This window comes from Bacillus rossius, chromosome 2, assembly GCF_032445375.1.
Source record: "Bacillus rossius redtenbacheri isolate Brsri chromosome 2, Brsri_v3, whole genome shotgun sequence".
Classification (NCBI taxonomy): domain Eukaryota; kingdom Metazoa; phylum Arthropoda; class Insecta; order Phasmatodea; family Bacillidae; genus Bacillus; species Bacillus rossius.
In genome coordinates, this window is record NC_086331.1 from 97,846,700 (window position 1) to 97,866,779 (window position 20,080).

At 36.8% G+C, this 20,080-nt stretch overlaps 1 protein-coding gene across 2 annotated transcripts in view; it reads left to right on the forward strand.

The window, feature by feature from the left end:
- The window catches only part of LOC134529496 (four and a half LIM domains protein 3), a 411,563-nt gene that overhangs the window by 128,972 nt on the left and 262,511 nt on the right, over positions 1-20,080 (forward strand). The gene's annotated exons all lie outside the window — the stretch shown is intronic.

Genomic DNA, 20,080 nt, shown 5'->3' on the forward strand with positions numbered 1-20,080 from the left:
GATATAAAATACATAAATTAAAATTAATTTTTTAATTTCTCGTGTATTTTATGGCTTCTACAATATGTTTCCAATCGTCGTAGACTTCTATCCAAACATTTTGTATATTTTTACTTGCTTTATTTTCGAATAGCCAACATGGTTCACAATATGCCTTTTCAAGCAATAGTGATTAGGACAGCCATACACATTATAATTTTACGCCAAACTTAAAAACAATATATTTGTCCAGGAAAGATCTATTGTCACTGTCTTTTATAAAGGGGCCTTTAGGTTTTACAGTGTCAGTTTTCGATCACAAACAGTTTCACTTGATCATTTAGTTCTGTAAAATTACCCTTTCAGTAACATATGACGAAGATGTAATTTTTCCCATATCAAAAAATTATTCACTTTGTGACTTTTGCTCGCACCTGGATGTCATTGCTGTGCATCTAGATATTCACTGTTGTCGGGGTCTGCACGCCAATTTCTTCTTTTCCGCCGCACTGTTCATTTGATTTCTCGTCAATAAAATCTTCTTTCTTAAAATACGGACTTATTTTAGGCGACTTTTTATTTTTTCTTCAGACTTCCTTCTTTCTCTTTCGTTTTTCACTTCCACTTTCTAGAACTAGACAAATTGTTATCTAATTTCCACAATTAACTAATTAAGTTTGCGACTGATCGCTGATTCAAAAAAAAAAAAACTTTGATATAAAAGAAAAATCTGTGCCACAAACAAAACATCCCGTTTTCATGACAATCAAATGATGTAGGCCTATACGTGTATTGGAAACTTTTCTTAAAAAAAATATAAAGCCGAACGTCGGTATCACTACAGTCCGCGCCTCGAACAAAGACCCGCGGTGAAAATGTGACTTAACAAAAAAAAATTGACAAAACATTTCTTCTGTGGATGACAGCGCTGTGTCTACAAGTGTCGAGGACTTTATTAATACGTACCGAATGCGTTGTAGAACTGGGCGATATATTTTTCTTACAAATGCGTTCAAATCTCGATACATTTTTTTTTGTTTGATTTGTTTATGTACTATACCTAATAGGTAACTTTAAATTAATTTAACACGAAACGAATGAATTTTATTAAATTTTATTCGTAAAAATGTTAATATCCTCCTCTCCTTTTGGCATTTTGCCCGTCGTACCACCCTGTTACGCCACTGGGCAACATAAACCCATCTATAATATCCTTTGTGGACATTGCGGGACGTAACAAACGTATTGGTGTGCGCAATGAAACTACATGATGGTGAACCTACCATGTGATACATTTGTTTAACTTAAATAGTCATACCAAGAAGTAATGACAACTTTTTAAATACTTTAGAAAACTGGCATTACTATGATGCTAATTCTTAGTCCCTTCAAAACACTTAATGCGTCTCGTTGGAATGGCGGCAGAGCGTGCGGGTCCAGAAGTTAGGATGTTTTTATTGACATGGTTCAAATCTCGTCAGTGGAAAAAAAAATACTTTAAGAAAAACAGATTACGGTTCATAAAAATAGTGTTGTAAGCAAAAAAAAAAATTATTTGTTTATCTAATTGCTGTAATTTCTTTATTTCATACTAGGTACAAATATAATAGCCTTTATTTTTTATTTATAATAAAAATAAATTATATTATCATAAGTAACTCAAAGAAAAAAATTATCGAACAATTCATAAGAACTGTATACCTGTTTACCTAAATGAAAATGCGAGATCGTTTTCTTTCACTTAGGATTTAAGTTTATTGTGGAAAATACCTCTATTTTAAACATTGTGGTTTTGGAAACGTTCATTTAATTTCAAGAGCTTATTTTACGTGGATTTAAAAAAAAAACTATATCTTCACGTACCCATCCAAGAAACTTTTTTAACTTTTAAGATTATATTATATTAAAAAATTGTACGTTATAGGTGCAATAAATTGTGTGTATAGAAGTAAACACCACTTAAATTATGTGACTCATAACTATCCTACACTGCATAGACAGAAAATAAATAATATTTAGAATTTTCTTTTCCAAAATTTGTAACTATTCTTCCTGAAAAAAAAAAATAATAAAAGCCAACAGTAATCTTAAAACAAAAGTTATATAGCAATCATTGGCTGGATATTTAATTGATTAATTGATGAGTTATCTCTAATATTTAAGTAGCATTTGATTTTCTCTCGTATCATATGTACATGCATTTTTGTTTTTATTTTTATATATTTTTAATCAATTGAATACTTTATCCAACCAAAACATTTTTTTTTGCGCTTTTGTAAAATTAGCATTAAAAATATTTTTAAATGTTTATTTTATTTACTTTTGTATATTTTGTGATACTTTTTTTTTTTTTTTTTTTCATTTTCATTACATGGATAGTATTCTGAAAATACCACACGCACTAGCTTCCTTCTGTGAAAGTTAAATTTTCCTGAAAACTTTGTGTGATTGTGTGATTAATTATCAAAAAAAGGAAAAAGGGGGAATCGAACACTAATAACCGTGTGGCGAGTGACATAATCACTCGTCCCCAGAGGCGGACTAGCAGTCTTGGCCGCCCCAAGCCGTTTAGTACCAGCCGCCCCTCAAATTCTGTTGCCGAGCAGATACCGCGCAGGTTAACCGTCCCACATATCTGGGCCTAGTCGCCCTTAGGGCAAGTCCGCCACTGCTCGTCCCCATGGTCTGTGAACGGAATGATAAGGTGTCAGGTGGGCGGACGGGGCAGGTAAATGTACTCAACGTTAGGAATGTATGACAAATCGAAAACACGTGTGTCTTGTCGATGCATGTTTTCTGTCTCTGCGATATGTTATGTTGACCAATAATCTGACTTGCCTGCAGTGCGTACAGGACGTTTATGGTAGTATGCTTAAACAGCCTAGGACTATGCGCGAAAAGAAGGATTTTCTTTTCAGTATTAAGTAATTTTTTTTCTTCGAGAAGTGAGGTACGAGTCGAAATACGCCACAGTGGTTTAAAATGGATTTGGCCTGAAAAGTTTATATGTTGGTTGCCCCGTCTTGTCAGGGGTGTTATTGTGTTGGTGAGGTGGGATGATAGTGCGACGCTCGTAGGTGCTGCTAGCGTGGTGTCGCCTCTAAGCGGAATTATCTGGATTGGCGTGCATAAGGCAGCTGTGAGATTTTAGCAGTAACCACATCATTATATGGTGGAGAATAGAAGGTAAAAGTGTAGTGTTTAGGTCCCAGGAGTGCTTTCAAGAATCTACTAAAAATTATTTTTTTAATAAAAAAAACGCGTTTTAACAATTTTTTTTTCTCTTCTGAAAATACATTTTAGAAACGAAATACGGGAACGAAAATTAGTCATCCATCCTCAGCTTATTCTTAAATGTTTTTCGTAAACAGACATCGCTTAAATATCTTGAGCAGTTTTGAAATGGCGTGGTTTCTGCTGAAGCTCTGCACACCGTGTGTGGATTTATGAATGATATTTAAAAAAATTAAGTAATACGCAAACAATGCTACATGAAAATGATTAATTGAATGAAAACTGTTTACAACACGATTACGTGTTCTTATTTTATGCCAGGGTTAAAATAATTATTGGTCTGTAAGTTAAAAAAAATTATAAAATAACTACTTATTGAATTTGAAAACATTTTATAAACACTCAACGATAGTTATATTACAAATTAATTTAAAATAATGAGCAAAACAGAAAATGATGGAGCAAAGTAATGCAGGGCAGCGGTTCCCAAAAGGTTCCGTGGCAGGGTCACAGGGGTTCCGCGGGTCAGCACGAATGTCATATGAAGCAGACACAATTATTGTTAAATAACTTTCTTTGGAGCAGTTGGTGTTCCGCCAAAAGAATAGTCGATCATAGGGTTCCCTGGCCGAAAAGATAATTTGGAACCGCTGACGTAGGGCGCTGCCTCCGTAAGGCTGGACTTGAGATGCCGGCTGACCGCGCAGCCCCGCCTGGAAGTGGGACATCCTGTGCTTGCGATTGTTTAATGTCGGAAACTGCTACTTGCCATATGGCCAGTGTGATGTGCGCGCGTATTTTAAGCTGGCGCGGAAATTGCGCTTGAAGGAGCGAGCTCTCCGCTGATCTGGTGCGAGGGGAAGGCGTGTTGCTGCTTCGGAGACCCTCGGTTTCGAACTTGCGGCGTGGTGCGTTCCGGGACGTTCATCCCGAGCTCCACACAATGTCCCCGAGGACAGGGTCAGTCTGGGAAACAGGGAAAGCTCAGGGAATTGTAATGAGGCATCTTCGAAACGTGACAAGCACAGGGGCATTTACAACACCAAACAGTGTCAGTAATTTTTCGTAGTATTTTGCATTAAAACCGTTTGCTTACTGCAAATAAACTGAATCTAATTTTTACTGACATGAATTAAACGTGGCTGTAAAACAACTGCGTATTATTTTGAAGCGCCAAGCCTGATCACAATCGGTAATGCATCGTTTCGAAGTTTTATCGAACTTTTTTTTGGGCAGTGGTTGTTACGTAATATTATTGAAAATGGGAGTAGTACAAACTATGATTGTGTAGGAAAACATAACCAGTTATGCACGTCATGGGTGTTTGTTGAAATGTGTTTTAGTTATTAGTTAGAATGTGTATTGTTATACAGGCACTATCTGTGATCTTACCCGATGGGACACGGAAAGCTCAGGAAAATTTTCTGAAGTAATAGTGCATAAAAACCCTGCTCTAGTAAAACTTTTCGTGCTAAGTGATGCGGTAATTTACTTCGATTTTGGCTTTGCAATTTTTTTTGTCGGAGTAGGTTGGGGCATTGTTAGGACACTGGACTTACATATCCCAGTACGCGTGTTCGATTCCTGGTCCGGCTGTCATGATTTCGGTTTTCCCTGGTTTCCCGAAACCACTGCATAATGTTCTGGCTAGTTACATCCTCAGCATCTCCGGATTACGTTGTGTGTGTCAGTCTAGAATGGCATTGCGATTGAGGAGATAATAAGTCCTTCATAAGTAGTCGGGCGACTCGCAGTGGATTAGATTCATCTCGCAGAACAACACGTGAGTTGAATTAAAGTATAACCACAAAGCGGACCATGCACGCACGACTCGTGCGCCTAGGACTCCCTAATTAGTAAACTAATTCTGAAGTAATACCAAAGGGTCGATCGTGATTCTATACCTAAATGGTTTGGTATTTATGTTCCGAGACCGCACTATGCTGTTACTAAATTGAATCCACATGCATTTGAGTTCTGAGCTTTCTTGTTCCATTCATATCGTTAATTGCTTACTGCGTCGGGATAATTTATTTGCCTGGATTAAACAATAACTACTTGTGCATTATCTTTTCAAAGTGAAAATTATTTTGTTTATTTTGCTGTGTATGAAGTAAAAACCACAAGCATCCCCGTCCTTTGGCGATAAAACTAAGAATTTATATATTATATATTATAGTCATTAAATGCCCTTGAAAAGAAGTCTATGAATTAAGATATTAATTTGCAAAAACATTTAGTGACAAATTTACCAAAACACTGCAGCTGTACCGTATTTATATTGGTGGAACCATTTTGAACAGGGCTAAGTTAGTTGTATTCATCTGGATCACAGATGTGCAGAATTTTACCAATTTCATTCTCATTGGCCAGTCATTTATGGAAAAAACAGATTTTCTTACCAACTTCGAATAGCAGAAAAATGGGGGGAAAAAGGATAATTTTCATAGTAGATTCATTACAATCCCACCAACACTCACTTTTTATTGCGAAACACAGTCAGTGGATACTTGTTATACAGGCATATTATCCAGGAAAATGTGAATTAATTTTGTTTGAGACATTTAAAAAAAAATACGTTGGAATGACTACCGCTTGAATCGCATTGCAGTTAGACTAGAACACACACTCCAGTGTTACGGATCGAGCTGGCAGGGTGGCAAAATACATGGGTCGCATTCTGGAGGTCGCTGGTTGGAGCCTCAGTCCGTTCATAAAAGTTATGCCTATCAGTTTCCCTCCGAAACCACCCCTTCAAATGATAGATGGTAAACTGCAAGAAATTACAGTAACTATACGGACTTATCAAAGTAGAATTTTTGTGCAAGAAAAACACTACTGCGCTATAAATTTTATTTCCTCTCCGCTAAATTGCTCTTTTACATTCACTCCTCACCCCTTATTTTCTTTACATGTCACTCAAAGCGCAGAAGATCGTTCGTCTAAAACCTGCATATAACTTTTTGCAGTAAAAACAAACGGCTACAAGACATTGATATTTTTGACATTTGATTGTACATTTAATTTGATCAGCTCATAACATGAGAGATTTTTCCACGAAGTGGAAATAAAATGCCAAATACAGCTATGATAAATTTAAAAAAAATTGACCTATGACCTTTTGCACCCTGAGTGGCGATTTGGCAAAAAGAGCGAGACACCAGGACAGGATGATGCAGCAGTGTCTGGGCCAGCGTTTCTTCAAATATCAACTTACGTGAAAATATCTTAAAAAGTTCTGCAAATATTATTTTTCTTTTGCATGGTTGTTGAGGATGGTAGGGGTTTACTTCGCATAGTTACGTAACAGGCTTAAGGTAGGGTCTGACACGCCTTGTTGATTGTTTTCATTTCCTTGTCATTGTGTAAATTTAAGGGCTAATTCCATAAATTAACCACTAAAACTTCTCTTGCAATTGTTGCTCAGTCACAAATAAGTCAACAGATATTAAATAAATGTTGCATAATAGGTGTTTTATGTCCCACATGTGTTTATAATCGTTAACATTTACGCGATTTTTTTACAGTAATTACATCACACTTAGTAATTATCTATTTCAATTATTCGTGACAGAACAAAAAATGCAAGCAATATATATGTAGTTTTAAATTTACAGAAATATCCTTTAACTTAAGTAATGACAAGAACATGGTCCCCACCTTAATGTGAGGGGATATCCAATATTATTATTACAAACGTGGGAGGCACAGGCGCGAAGCGCGCCAAGTGCCTGGTGACCCCGCACGACTACTGACGTCACGAGTGCATGCCTTCGGGATTTATAGCGGCCCAGCCTCCTCCCCCCCAACTCTGCCGCTGCGCCCTTATTACTCAGCGCTGTTATCTTTCCTTTGGCGGCTTGGAAATTCCGCGTGGAGTGGCGTGAACAAGCGCCGTTATTCTGGATGTTTCGAGTGTCGGGTCGCCCGGGATGACGCGACATATCACAACAACTCCAGTCGGTTCCAAAAAGATTGATAAGTATATAAAAGTGGCGACGCCGGCCTCCGCGGAGTTCCGAGAGTTTCAACAGGCGAGTGGAGTGAAGTGCGAGTTCGGCGAAGAGGACGAGAGTCCCCCTTTGCGAGCGGTGCGAGGCGCAGCGACGGGACCGTGTGTGTGTGTGACAGAGTGGCGCGAGACTGTGTGTGTGGATAGGCTCGAGGTAAGGGGCGAACCACTGTTGAGCCTAGCTCCAGTGATGAGGGTGAACTGTGGGCTGGACATATATTTAGTGATTAATGGACAAACATTTTAAAGTGCGAATGATTTGTAAACAGACATTAAGTGTGGTGATTTAATTAATAAATGTAAATATTCGTAGTAAATAAAACTGTATAAAAATTAATTGGTCTATTTATACGAACCCGTTTTCCCCCCACTCGTAACATTATATTAGTCTCAACGCAAGACTTTACTGCATCAGCCGAAGGTACCCAAAGGAAATCAATAAATGGAGCATAAAAGATACGAAACTCGTGTCATCACTAAAATCTAACGGAAAGTTAACTTTAACCCAAGAGAGGAGTTGTACATAAATAATACTAAAAAGGAATGGAATATAAAGTGGTCGAAAGGGTAATTTTGGAAAGTGTAGATCAAGTAAACTATTTCAGTAAAAAAAATACCTCAGTCAGTGAAGTGATTTCGGGACGAGCTCTACTAATGTAACACTTAATTTGGCTTGTGTGCCGACATGACTCATACATGGGCCACCGAGTCGGTACAAGTGGTTCGAAGACCACTCACTTTCTTGGAATGTTCCGTTGCCTCTGGCCTCCACAGAGAATAACCGCGCTGCGTAGGGCATTATAGAAGAAAAATCGTCGCTGCAACGCCAATGCGCGCGACGATGTTGTTTACGATCCGCGTGACCCCTGGGTTGTCCGCGGTAGGGGCGGAGGGGAGGGGTGCGTGTGAGGGCGTCTCTGTCCGCGGCGACGGCACCCGGCCGCCAACAATCCCGCGCCGGAGTGGTTTAACGGCCACTCACCGGCACAATAGGCGTCGCCGTCTGACAGCAACGAGCTGTGGCGTGGCGAGACAACGGCCGCCTTTCAGCCAATCTGCGCTGCGAAAACAACGTTAAAGGGGTAGTAGCCTGAAGTTTTTGCTTTTACAGTTTCGTTTTTTTGTGCATTATGTTCAATAGATTCACTATACATTTGCGTTAATTGATTATAATGTGTTTTACCAATCTAATACGTATTTATATAATGTTTTTTTTCATAAACTTACACGCCAATTTTCATGTCAACCCTACCACGAACTAAGAGAATTTAATCGTGTTGAGTGTAGACGTTGATATGCATTACTTAATTGTTTGTATACCACTCATAAATGAATAAAATGTGCGACTTCCCAAAATCCTGAAAAATTTAGGTTTTTTTTAGGATTGTGAGAAAACCAATTTGTTATTGATTTCTGAATAATTTACAATAAAATAATGAATGTTAAAGGCTACACACAAGCAATTAATTAAAAGCTGTTTACAATAAGATTTGGGACTTGCGCTTAGTCTATGCTAGGGTTAACATATAAATTGGTTTTTAAGTTTCTAAAAAACATTAAATAAATACTTATTAAATTTATAAACCATTTTATAAAAACAATAAATTAATAAAAAATAATGAGGAAAAAAACACTGATGTTTGGAAGCAAAATAATTTGGTACTACCCCCGTAATAAGCCCAGCCAATTTAGGGATGGCAAAATTTTTACAATTATGTTTACATCTGTCTTCTGATGTATCGTTCGAATAATATCGATGCCAGTAAAACATCGGTTTTATAATATCCATAGAGTATGTTATCAAACTATCGAAACTTTTATCCTTGATTTTCTTATTACGAAATTAATATATGTAACATTTAGTGCTTTAAATGTCTAAGCTTTAATAATTAAATTACCTCAAACAAGTTTAGTTCTGCTAACATAAGCCAAATAGTTTTTAACTTGCAAACATGAACAAAAGTAATAACAGTAAAAAGAAAGGTAAAAGTGTGAACCAATACTTATTTAATACTCAATTAATAACTTATTTAACTTATTTTAACAAACATTTTTATTAAAGATGCTCTAGCGATGATAATCTATATTAATGTGATTGTCTGTTATGGAGTATTTATACTGTAAAGATGTAGAATCGACATGTAAATATATTGTTACAAGTGGGAAAACAGTCCTGATAAGGATAGCTTGAATAATTAGTTGAATTTTATTTATTAGCTACTTTTTACACTATTAATTAACTTATAACAATTTAACTGTCCGTGCAAAAAGTAATCACACTTTTAATAGGTCCACTACCCACTGTCTCCAGAGGAGCTCGTATCGACAGTGACTTTATCTACTGTTAGTCTCACCACACGCCTCAGGTCCCAACACACTTCTCACTGTCTACTCGTCCGCCGCACACACAACACCGCACCAGATACTCCGGTCCCCGATGACCCAATCTTCGCATACGAAGCCTATCGTCGCCCGGTTATCGCTCGCCAGAGTTCACTCGAACTCTCTTCACTGAACTGCCCTCGCATATCAACCTTGCCGTTTATATACATCTCAGCCCCTGCTCGGGAAATTTCTCGCATTTCTCGCAGCTCTTCGAAGTGCCGCGTCACCAGGGTCTACTTGACACCCGATGCCCCGAGAGAAATAGCGTCCTAGTTACGTCACTCCACCCAGGCAAGTCTCTGGAGATGTGTCGAACCATCGGGGGTGGTAGAGAGACCCCGCGCTAATCGTATTGACGTGCAGTTAAATACAGGGGCGGGAACCACCTGCATCACGCCCTATTGGTAGGCTGGCAGGCTGTCTGGCCAGCCTTGTTGCTGGGCCCTGCCTCGTAAAGATGTATTTATTTATCTCTTTTAGGGGGGGGGGGGAGATAACATGGAAAATATAATTTTTTCCTAGTTGGATATCATTGGAACAAAATACGAGTATTTAAAAAAATATATATATTTCCACCTCAAATTATCGATAAATGTACTTATAGGTCTAATATCTAGGTATATTTATTATATTTTAATACACTAACCAGACCAATGGCTGTCGACCAAAGTCGATTGCCAAACTTCGGAATCATAAGACTACTTTCTTTGAATGATTCTTGCAACTGGGAAATTTTATTTAAATCATTATTTTGGATGTACGCCATTGCTAGTTAGCACTGTATGTCGCAGAGAAAACCTGAAGAAAGGCAAAGAAAACCGAATAAACCAACTCCCAGTTTATGTTCTCGAAACGTCGCCACTGTTTTTTGTCTTCGGAAACCCTCTGTTTTCTTCTTAGCTGTCGGCGTTGTGTTGTTGAATACCTGTTTAATTTCATCTCTGGTTTCGCATGTGTGTCGCATTATTGACGGTTTGTTGCCCAGTATATTTGTTTAGTATTGTCGATGGGTTTCTCTGTCTGGCGCTGTGTTGTCCAAAGTGGTTGTTTGTAGTATTTGCTGTTTTTGTTTCGTGAACAGACACCACTCTGCTGGTATCGGGGGCATTTTTCAGATCGCGTGATTTCTTCTGAAGTTCTGCATATTTGTCTGAGTGTCTAGTTGGACGAGGTACGTGACATTTCATCAACGTCTCCGATGAACACCACACGATGTACATCACACTCAATCACATCTCCCGATGCCGGTACCACAACAGAACGACGGGCATTGTGAACATGCGCTTTTTAACCTGCGCGACCAAAAATAATAGTTACATATGAAATGTTCTGTTAATTGCATGTGCACCACGCATACGACAGCCATAAAAACTTACAAGTGTTTTTAGTCTACGTGTTTAAGAGGAATATGTATGTTTGAGCCAAATTTAATCTTTATCGGAAAAAAAAATCTTCCACATATTAAATTAGTATACAAAACCTTTGGAAATTAACGAATAGTTGTTTTTATATATTTTAGTAACGTCGCACTTGTGTCGCGAAAAGAAAATTTAGTCTTTCTGATAAGAAAAAGCGATTTCGCCTCGCTGATGTGCTAGGAAACTATTTTATTCGCGTTGCGTTCATCGCGCCATTGCCATTCCAGAGTGAATGGCGAGGCAGTCGTGGAGGTGTCAGAGGGAATTTCGGGTGCAGATGGCGGCGTCGCGCCAGTGGACTGTCGCCACGTCGCGTCGCGTCGCCGAGCTCATGTGGCGATGTCCCGGGTTGCGATGCTGATTGGTCCGCGTGGCCCTCCGACATCACGGTTGGCGTGGACAGTAGTCCGGATACATTGGTCGACTTGAACTTATGCCCCAATGTGTTTAATGTTGGTGGCATAGAATAAGACTAAGAAAACTCATAATATTGGCGGTTTCCAGTTGCCGTTTCCAAAAGAACGACTAAATATTGTGGAACTCCCACAACTTTCACAAGTTAAATGAATATTTTAAGCTTAGTCACGTACTCATTAAAAAAATGCATGCAACAATAAACAAAAGTTATCAAGAACACTTATTTTGTCGCTCGGTTGTTACTGCGCTCTGGTGAATACTTTATAAAATCAGTTGATTCTTACATCTCAATTGTAGACGGGGCAGTTTTCATTCCGACAATGTGACGTCATTCACAATAGGATAAGGACACTGACCGCCCGCAGATTTGGGAATCTGTAGACGGGCCCGTAGGCATACCAAGTATTTCCAGAAGTGTTCTTTACTTCGTTTTTTTTTCTTATATTCAATAATACTGTATTTATGAAACGACTAGCTTCTAATTGGCCTGGGCTTGAAAATATCGCAGGCGTAATGAATGAATGACCTTTTGGCTTGAACTTAATGTCTACTGTAGGTTCAACACTCTAAAAATGTAACTGTTAATACTTCCCTTTTGTGATAGTACAGAGTAGTTTAAACATATTTCCAGTTAAATCCACCGACCTACATTGCTTTAAACAATTGGGTTTGTTGATTAAACCTATCAAGAATGAACTCCTTTAATGTGTTGAATTGATCGCACACAGTTCGATACTGCGTTGCTTCCGAATTTTAAATTGGCTTCGACAGGACGTGTCAAATCATCATCGAGACAATTGTGATACCGCAACTAATGTGTTACAGTTAGCGGGTTCGTCTTTCGCCCAATTATTTCGCTAAATTTATCAGTAAATACCTATTGGTTATCGACTCGAATGAGTACGCGCCGGGCTATGTTAACGCCACGCCATGTGGTACCATTTTCTGGTCAAAGTTAATGTTTGAAGGCTTTTAATATAATTTTATCACTATAGCATGTTGCATTTAACATGTCATATTTTATGAAGTGATAGCTTTAAAAGTCACGCAAACTTGTTAAATTATTACCATTTGCTTGACGTTCTGCAGCTCGAAAATAACGTTAAGTAAATAGTTGATGAGAAAATTTGAAGCGAAACATCAAATGCGAGAGAGCTATCAAATTTAAATTATAGGAAAACTCCTTACTTAATGGTGATCACAAGAAAACGAAATAACGTTTTTTTGAAACAGCTTATCATGATCATTTTCAGAAGTTGATTTCATGACATCTTCAGATAGGCTGGAAAAAAAACTAAATGTTTGCAGTGCCCGTTAATCCTTCGGCTATTTCCGCGTATACTTTCCAAATGTCTTGATGTTATAAAAACTAAGTAAAAAAAATTAAAGAAACAAGCAGAGCTGTTCCAACCTTGCGTCACACGGTATTCTGTGTTTTGTTTTACGTAGGGCCAAAAAGATGAAACTTAAAAATTATTTCTCCAAGAATGCGTTTTTTTAATTTGACGTGACCTGGTTCTTTTCATATCTGCGCACCATAAAGCTACACTCATCTAAAATATTTTTAGTCTGGCGCCGCACTGGCGAAAATAAACTTCTATTCGTAGCTTCTAAAATATGTGCATCTGTCAGAAATGTCGACAGACCACTAACATAAAATGGCAACCTACTCATTTGACAATGCGTTATGCAGTAGGATATTTGAGATTTTAAGGAACTGTAAAAGGTGTGCTACATATGTCAGCGTATCGTAAATAGAAATTTATTATTAAATGAATTTACATAAAAGCATAAATTTTTCTCGCGTTATGTTAAATATTTCGTGTAAAATTATATATTTTCCCCACCGGGCGATGATTTAGAAAGCTGTAAGGAACTAAAGATGAAAGGTTATACTTTCTCACCACTCCCTTTCAGCATTAACACTCGTTCTAATTTGCAATATTCTGATTCGTATACACACGTAATCGTTCAGTGTGACGTGTGGCCAGTGGCGGTTCGATTAGGATTATCCAAGACGCAAAAAAAAATATATTTGCAGGCCTCCTGAGATAGCACTATAAAGCTTGACTAACGTACAGCTCCATCATGTTTGTTATTTGCTATCCACCCGAGTCCTGTATCACTTCGAGTTTTCCGACACCACGACACAATCGAGACAAGAGAGACCTCATTCCACTTTTTTTTTGACACAACTCGCATATCAAGTACCGTAGTCCCGTGATTGCGGTATTCTCTGGAGTGATTGTCATTTTATTTTCATCTTTCAGAAAAGGGAAAACAAGAACAATTTTGAGATTACGTCTTATATTTGTGTCTATCATCTGCATAAGTATGTTCTCACGCTTTAAAATTTCGACGAAATTTCATACTAGGAATTTTACCTATTTGTATCTATCTACCTTCGACTTCTGTTTAGCATATTTGGTCAAAATTTGGTGTTAGAACACCAGCTGCTATTAGAATAATTATAAATATTGTTTTTGTACACTACTCAACAAATTTGGTTTCATATCTGTATTGTTAATGAGCACGTTTTTTATTTAAAACACAGCATTGAAATTAATTCAGTCGCGATGATTAACACACAAAGCATCAAGGGTTCAAGTAAGTCATTGATTTGGATACACTTGACTTAAAACCACCAGAGTCACAGTCGTGGTTGTTTTAGAGACTCTTAGGTGTTGAAACACACAGGCTGCCGTTTGTTTGGCTTCGGACGCTCTAGTAAAGGTGTTACGTCATCCACACATCTCTGACAAGTATTGTAGATGGTTAGTGTCGGATCGTGATGCAAGACCTGGGGAATGGTGGTACATAGCACGAGATAATGGCATGTGTCCATGTGAATTAAGTTCTGTTCTCTGAACGTTTTTTGAGATGGGAGTGTATGCAACTCGGTGACAAATTATAGACTTACGTAATGTTATAAAACTATTACTGTCTAATATTTATGTACATACTTACATTTTTACAAAACACAAGCCTAGTTCAGCATTGTCAAAAGATACACCCTACGGGTAGGTAAACACACACAGAATTGCACAGAAGGAATTAGGTTGGTAAATTAATTAATTCAAAACGGTAAAATACAAAATGAAAGAACAATTATGAAAAAATAAATACCGATTACTGGGTAACATGTTTTGATTAATCAGCGAAGATGGTATATAGACAACCACATTTGCGAAAAACCTCCTGAAGATCTTTAATAATTTTTTTAAGTTCACCTTTGAATTTTTTGTCTATTGCTATCTCATTCCGGTTAGCTCTAGTGGACTGTTTTGGTGACTCTGAGTGAGTTAAAAATCTGTAAATTATTTTCGTTTTTGTTGGCCATTTTGCCAGACGAGAGAAGTGGAGTGCTGGTTCGGTTTAGTGCTTGTTGCTCTGGATGCGCTTTTAAAACTTTGGCCTTAAAAAATAGGCTTTGAACATAAAAACTCGATTGGACACCAGTTAATGCTATTTTAAAATTTAGTTGTGAAGATGGAAAAAGTCCAAATTCCTGAAGAAGGTACGTGTTGGACCTGTGACTGGTCCAGCAAATTTGTATATACAAAAATGTTTCTGAGACAACGAATGTGTTTTGGCATTTGTCCATATCGTCAGAGAGTGAATAGTTTACCTTTTTTTTTTTTTTTTGTTAGTTATCCTGCATGAGATATGAATTCAAAGCTAGAAATTTAAAAAAAAAAAAATGTGCTTGGATATTTTCTGGTTTATGCCTCATAAACACTACATAAATATTGTCGTTCAAAATAAAACTATTTTCAATTTCTTGCTTTACTGCCTACGTTAGACAAGAGTTAGTGGTGTTTCAAAAACAGACGTGCATTGCCATATTGGTATCCCAGTAAATACGTTATGAAGTCAGGCGTGTAGCTCCACATTGTTCATGTTGCTCGAGGCCTAACATTAGTCGATTGTACCTGCGACAGTTGAACATATGTTTTCAGAAAATGTGTGAGGATCATGGCACCAAGAAAACTGCTGAAATCTACATTTACATACACTTTCACAAAACACACAATTATACAAAAAAAATCATTCAGTGTAACTTAGAAAAACCAAGGCTAACTGTATAGCTTTACGTCGCGTGGTTAACACAGCTGTGAAAGTTAATGTGAGCCCACGAATACCATTGCCAGCCTAGGCTTTTTAAAAGTTTACTGAGATATCACGTCCCTGTTTTCTTAGGGAAGGGAAACAAAGTTTTTCACTACGGTGGTTAATATTTTATTGTTTTTATATATTTATATTTATTTTTTAATGTTGCGTTAATTTCCAAACGTTTGCTTATAACGTTTTTCGAAGTCTCTCGTGGGAAGGAATTGCTTTTTGTTCCGAGCTCTGGCGCAACGAAAATGCGCGCTTGAAACCCAATTGCGACAGCTCGACTTCAAATGTGATTGCGTTGGTTATAGCTGTATGTCTGCTTGCCAGTCACTAAAGGCGAAGATGCGCTGAGTGGGAGCTAGTAGGTTGACCTTAAAGTCGTCCTCGCCTGTACAAGGCCACGCGAGACTTTCACCAACACGTTATGGAGGAGAAATATGAACTGAAGTACGCCATATTGGTTTCAACAGTTTTTTGGCAATCACAAGTTTCTTTCGTTTAACATTAGAAATTGTCTTCGTTGAGTCGTAGTTAATTAATTTCATGGAATTTTTTAAGTTAATAGTGACTTGCTACTGTGGCATAGCATAATCCTGCCGTATGATAATAATATTTTAACTAATTTGCATAATATTTTTATTCATAATTAATACTCATGGTTCTGTTATTATACATAGGCATTTAAATGATTTTGTTTATGCTTTAATATTATTATTTGGGTTAGGTTTTACATCAAGTTTAATGTTAATGTAATTTTTTTATTATAAATCTTTCACTAATTTGTTTAGTCCGTTTAAGTTAATATGTGTATTAATTTACGTTTTTATTATAATTTAAAGCACATTGTAACATTCTAGCAAACTCTAGAATGTTTGAAAAACAGGAAGACAGTAATGGGACACACTGGCGCCCTGAAGTAATTTTTTTTGTATCTAAGAAATGCGTTGCTGGAAAACCCATCATGTGGGCGCATGACTGCGCAGCAATAGCCCAGAAGGTTCAGCCAACCAATCAACCATGATGTGGTGTGACGTGAATTTTCAGAATTTTCAGAGAATAATTTTCAGCAACGTAATTTCCCTGTATGGTCAGGTACTTAATAATGTCCTGTGATCGGTTTGTTGGCCCACGGGGTTGCCGCCCTTTGTTTCTAACTTTGTAAAGGAAGGCAACTGCGTGGTGCAAGGCATTTGTCGTTCGATTGTCGCCACGTGAGGTTACGTCGTCGGCAGATCACATATATAAATATATATATATATATTTTCAAAATGAAAACTTTAAAAAATAACTCACTTTGGTTAAAAGACGTAACTTACTACAATCTTCAAATCACTACATACAACGTTAAGTTTTAAAGTGTTATTTATTGGGTTGTTTGCCGGGAAAACCTGGAATGTAACACTTCCAAGTAGTTTACTTTGTAATGTCACTGACTTTTAGTATTTAATTCTTTTTTTATATGAATACAACTGTACTGTAATAACACTGTAATATACACTATATTGTGGGCTTTTTGAATCTCTTAATGTTTGATCTATGCCTTAACGAAGGAAAAAAATTCCAATATTAAACGATACATTTTTATAAACTGTTGAAACCAATGTGGTTGGTGTCTTTCACTTTATATATCTCCCCCCTTAAGAGATCCCATTCTTGATACCTATTTTGTTTTATTCGTGACACTTTGAAAATGTTTTACTTAGAAGACATTTAATCCATACAATCTCAGTGTGGCGTTCTTTAATAAACACAAATTTTAACAAAAAAAACCGACTTCAAAAAAATATATTCCAAAACGAATTAATATGCACTAAAAAGTAAAAAAAAATAATTGCGTATTCTTCTACAACTTAATAGTCAACTTAATTTTTCTACTCATCAATATGTAGGTACGATCTATCTACCACGCAAGAAGGTACCTATGTATAATGTGGTTACAATTATTGTTATTTTTATTTTTAGAGTCTGTGTCACACTTCAAATCTAACTCAACACATACCTACACCGTCCTTCTTACGATAAGTCCTTGTGTTTAATATTGGCTATATTTTCGTATCACCGTTTGCTACATTATGCCTCAGGATAGTGTCGTATTAAAGTTCGTTTGTTTGGTTTAATTAGGTATTAGTTATGTCGTTTCAAGGTCGCAGATATTGTCACAGTATATTGTCGTATAAAAGATAATTTGTAAATGGATTTAATTAGGTATTGGTATTCTGTCACAGTTCTCACAGTATATTGTCGTTCGTATAAAAGTCAATTTGTAAAAAAAAAAAATATTTCTCAAAGTATTCTCGTATTATGATTGCTAGGTATATTGTAGTGTTTCCTTGGCTGACACCGACTCCAAAAATAACAATAATTGTAACTACATTATACCTACCTTTTTGCTTGGTAAACACATAGATCGTACCTACATATTGACAAGTAGAAAAAGTAAGTTGATTATTAAGTTGTAGAAGAATACGCAATTATTTTTTTTACTTTTTAGTGCATATTAATTTGTTTTGGAATATTTTTTTGAAGTCGGTTTTTTATAATTTTTTTATTTTTTATTTTTTATTTTTAGTGAATCTGAAGTATTAGACTTACTAATTTGTCTGAATATGGGTAGACCTACTAAACGTGCTGCTCATATGAGACAGCGCCGTTTAAATGAAACAAACGAAGTCAGGGAGAAACGCCTATCTTAACAGAGGAAATCTACCTCGAGGACAATTTCAAAAGAGACTTGCGAAGAGCACAAAAATAGACTTTCGAAAATGCGGCTTTACATGAAAAAGTTTTGAACAGGGAAAATATCGAAAAAACGTAGTCACCGTCTCGGCTTGATCAACGATCGTCTATCGAATGAGACGGAGGAGCAACGTGCCCACCGACTCAGCGTGATACACGATCGTCTATTCAAAGAGACAGAAGAGCAACGTGCAAACCGTCTCAGCTTGATCCACGTTACGGTAGGTGACAAAAATATCCGGATAGCCTATAAAAGATTCAGCCGAGTATCGTTAATTTGCTCCTAAGAATTGAAGAGTTCCGTTACTTTGTCATGGATCCCATAATCAGAACCTAACCAAACTTTCATCAAACTACCCTTGAAGTAGGCTACATCCTTTCCAATAAAAAAAAAAGAACCATCTTAATCGGTTTGGCGTGATATTGAGTTATTCGTCCATGTGGTTTTCTAATGGATGCCATTGTCAGAACTGGACCAAATTGAAATGGGACCACACGGAAAGCACCAGCTTTCAAATAAAAAAGAATCATCAAAATCGGTTCACCCAGTCGAAAGTTCTGAGGTAACAAACATAGAAAAAAATACAGACGAATTGAGAACCTCCTATTTTTTTGAAGTCGGTTAAAAAATCATAAGCAGGATATGCCAACAAACTTCGGTCAAAAGTCTGCAGCAATTCAATTTCTGTGCTCGTAAAAAAAAAAACCTGATGTTAGGCTATCGCTAAAGGAACTAATGTTATTAGCAATATTTACTATTTGTGAAAAACTTCGTAATTTAAACATTTTGTTTACTAATTGCGTCCTGTTTTTTTTCTTATCTGAGTAATCCTTTTAATTAACCTCCTCTATTCTCATTTTCGAAATATTTATTCGTAGAAATGTACGTTAACATGGCGGACGAGGCAGTGAGATTGTGGTGAGACTCGGGCCGCATGGATATTGTGTGGATATGCTCATGTGAGCCATGCCTCTCGTCACGTGAAGTATCTTTGTGACGTCACCTGATAAATTCATGTCACGCTTTCAACCCAGTGTTTATTATTATTTTAAACTTTAAAAAATTCCTATGTTACACAGGAAATTTTCCGATTGTGTAAGAAAGGATTTGTGCATCATAGGCAGCGGTGTTGCTAACCTAGCGGGTTTACCAATAGTCGCGATGAATTCCAACATTGTTCAGCGTAGAAATTATTTTAGCACGTAGACGCTAATTTGGTTATTTTTTAAACTTCCCTTTCACACAATCACATTTTGCTTTAAAATAATTGTAATTTTTATCGAAATCAATTCTTTGAATTACAAATGAGATCACGAAATCGTTTTAAACCCGGCACCCTTGTTTTTTTTATGGAAATATTTCTATATTTTATTGAATTCAATTTATCATTTGTCATTTGAAATAGTTTTAGTATTTGTTTAGCAATCTAATGCTTCCATAAAAAAATCTTCAGTCATTTTTATAAATTATTTTAGACTATATTTGAAAAACTTACAAGGAAATGTCAACCTAATATGAATTAATACAGAGTTAATAATGGTGTGTGTGTGTGTGTATATATATATATAATACAGGATTAAGTAGTTGAATAATGTGTAAAACTACAAACTTTCAATTTTCATGAATCAATTCATTGATATGAATTCACGTGAACTTGTGAAAAAGCACCAGCTTTAAATGTTTTAACGCCCTTCGATCAGCTGTTAGTTTGAAATGAAAGCAACACACGTCACTAATGTTATTTTAGCTTTCAAATTGTACCTCATGAGAACATTTTTT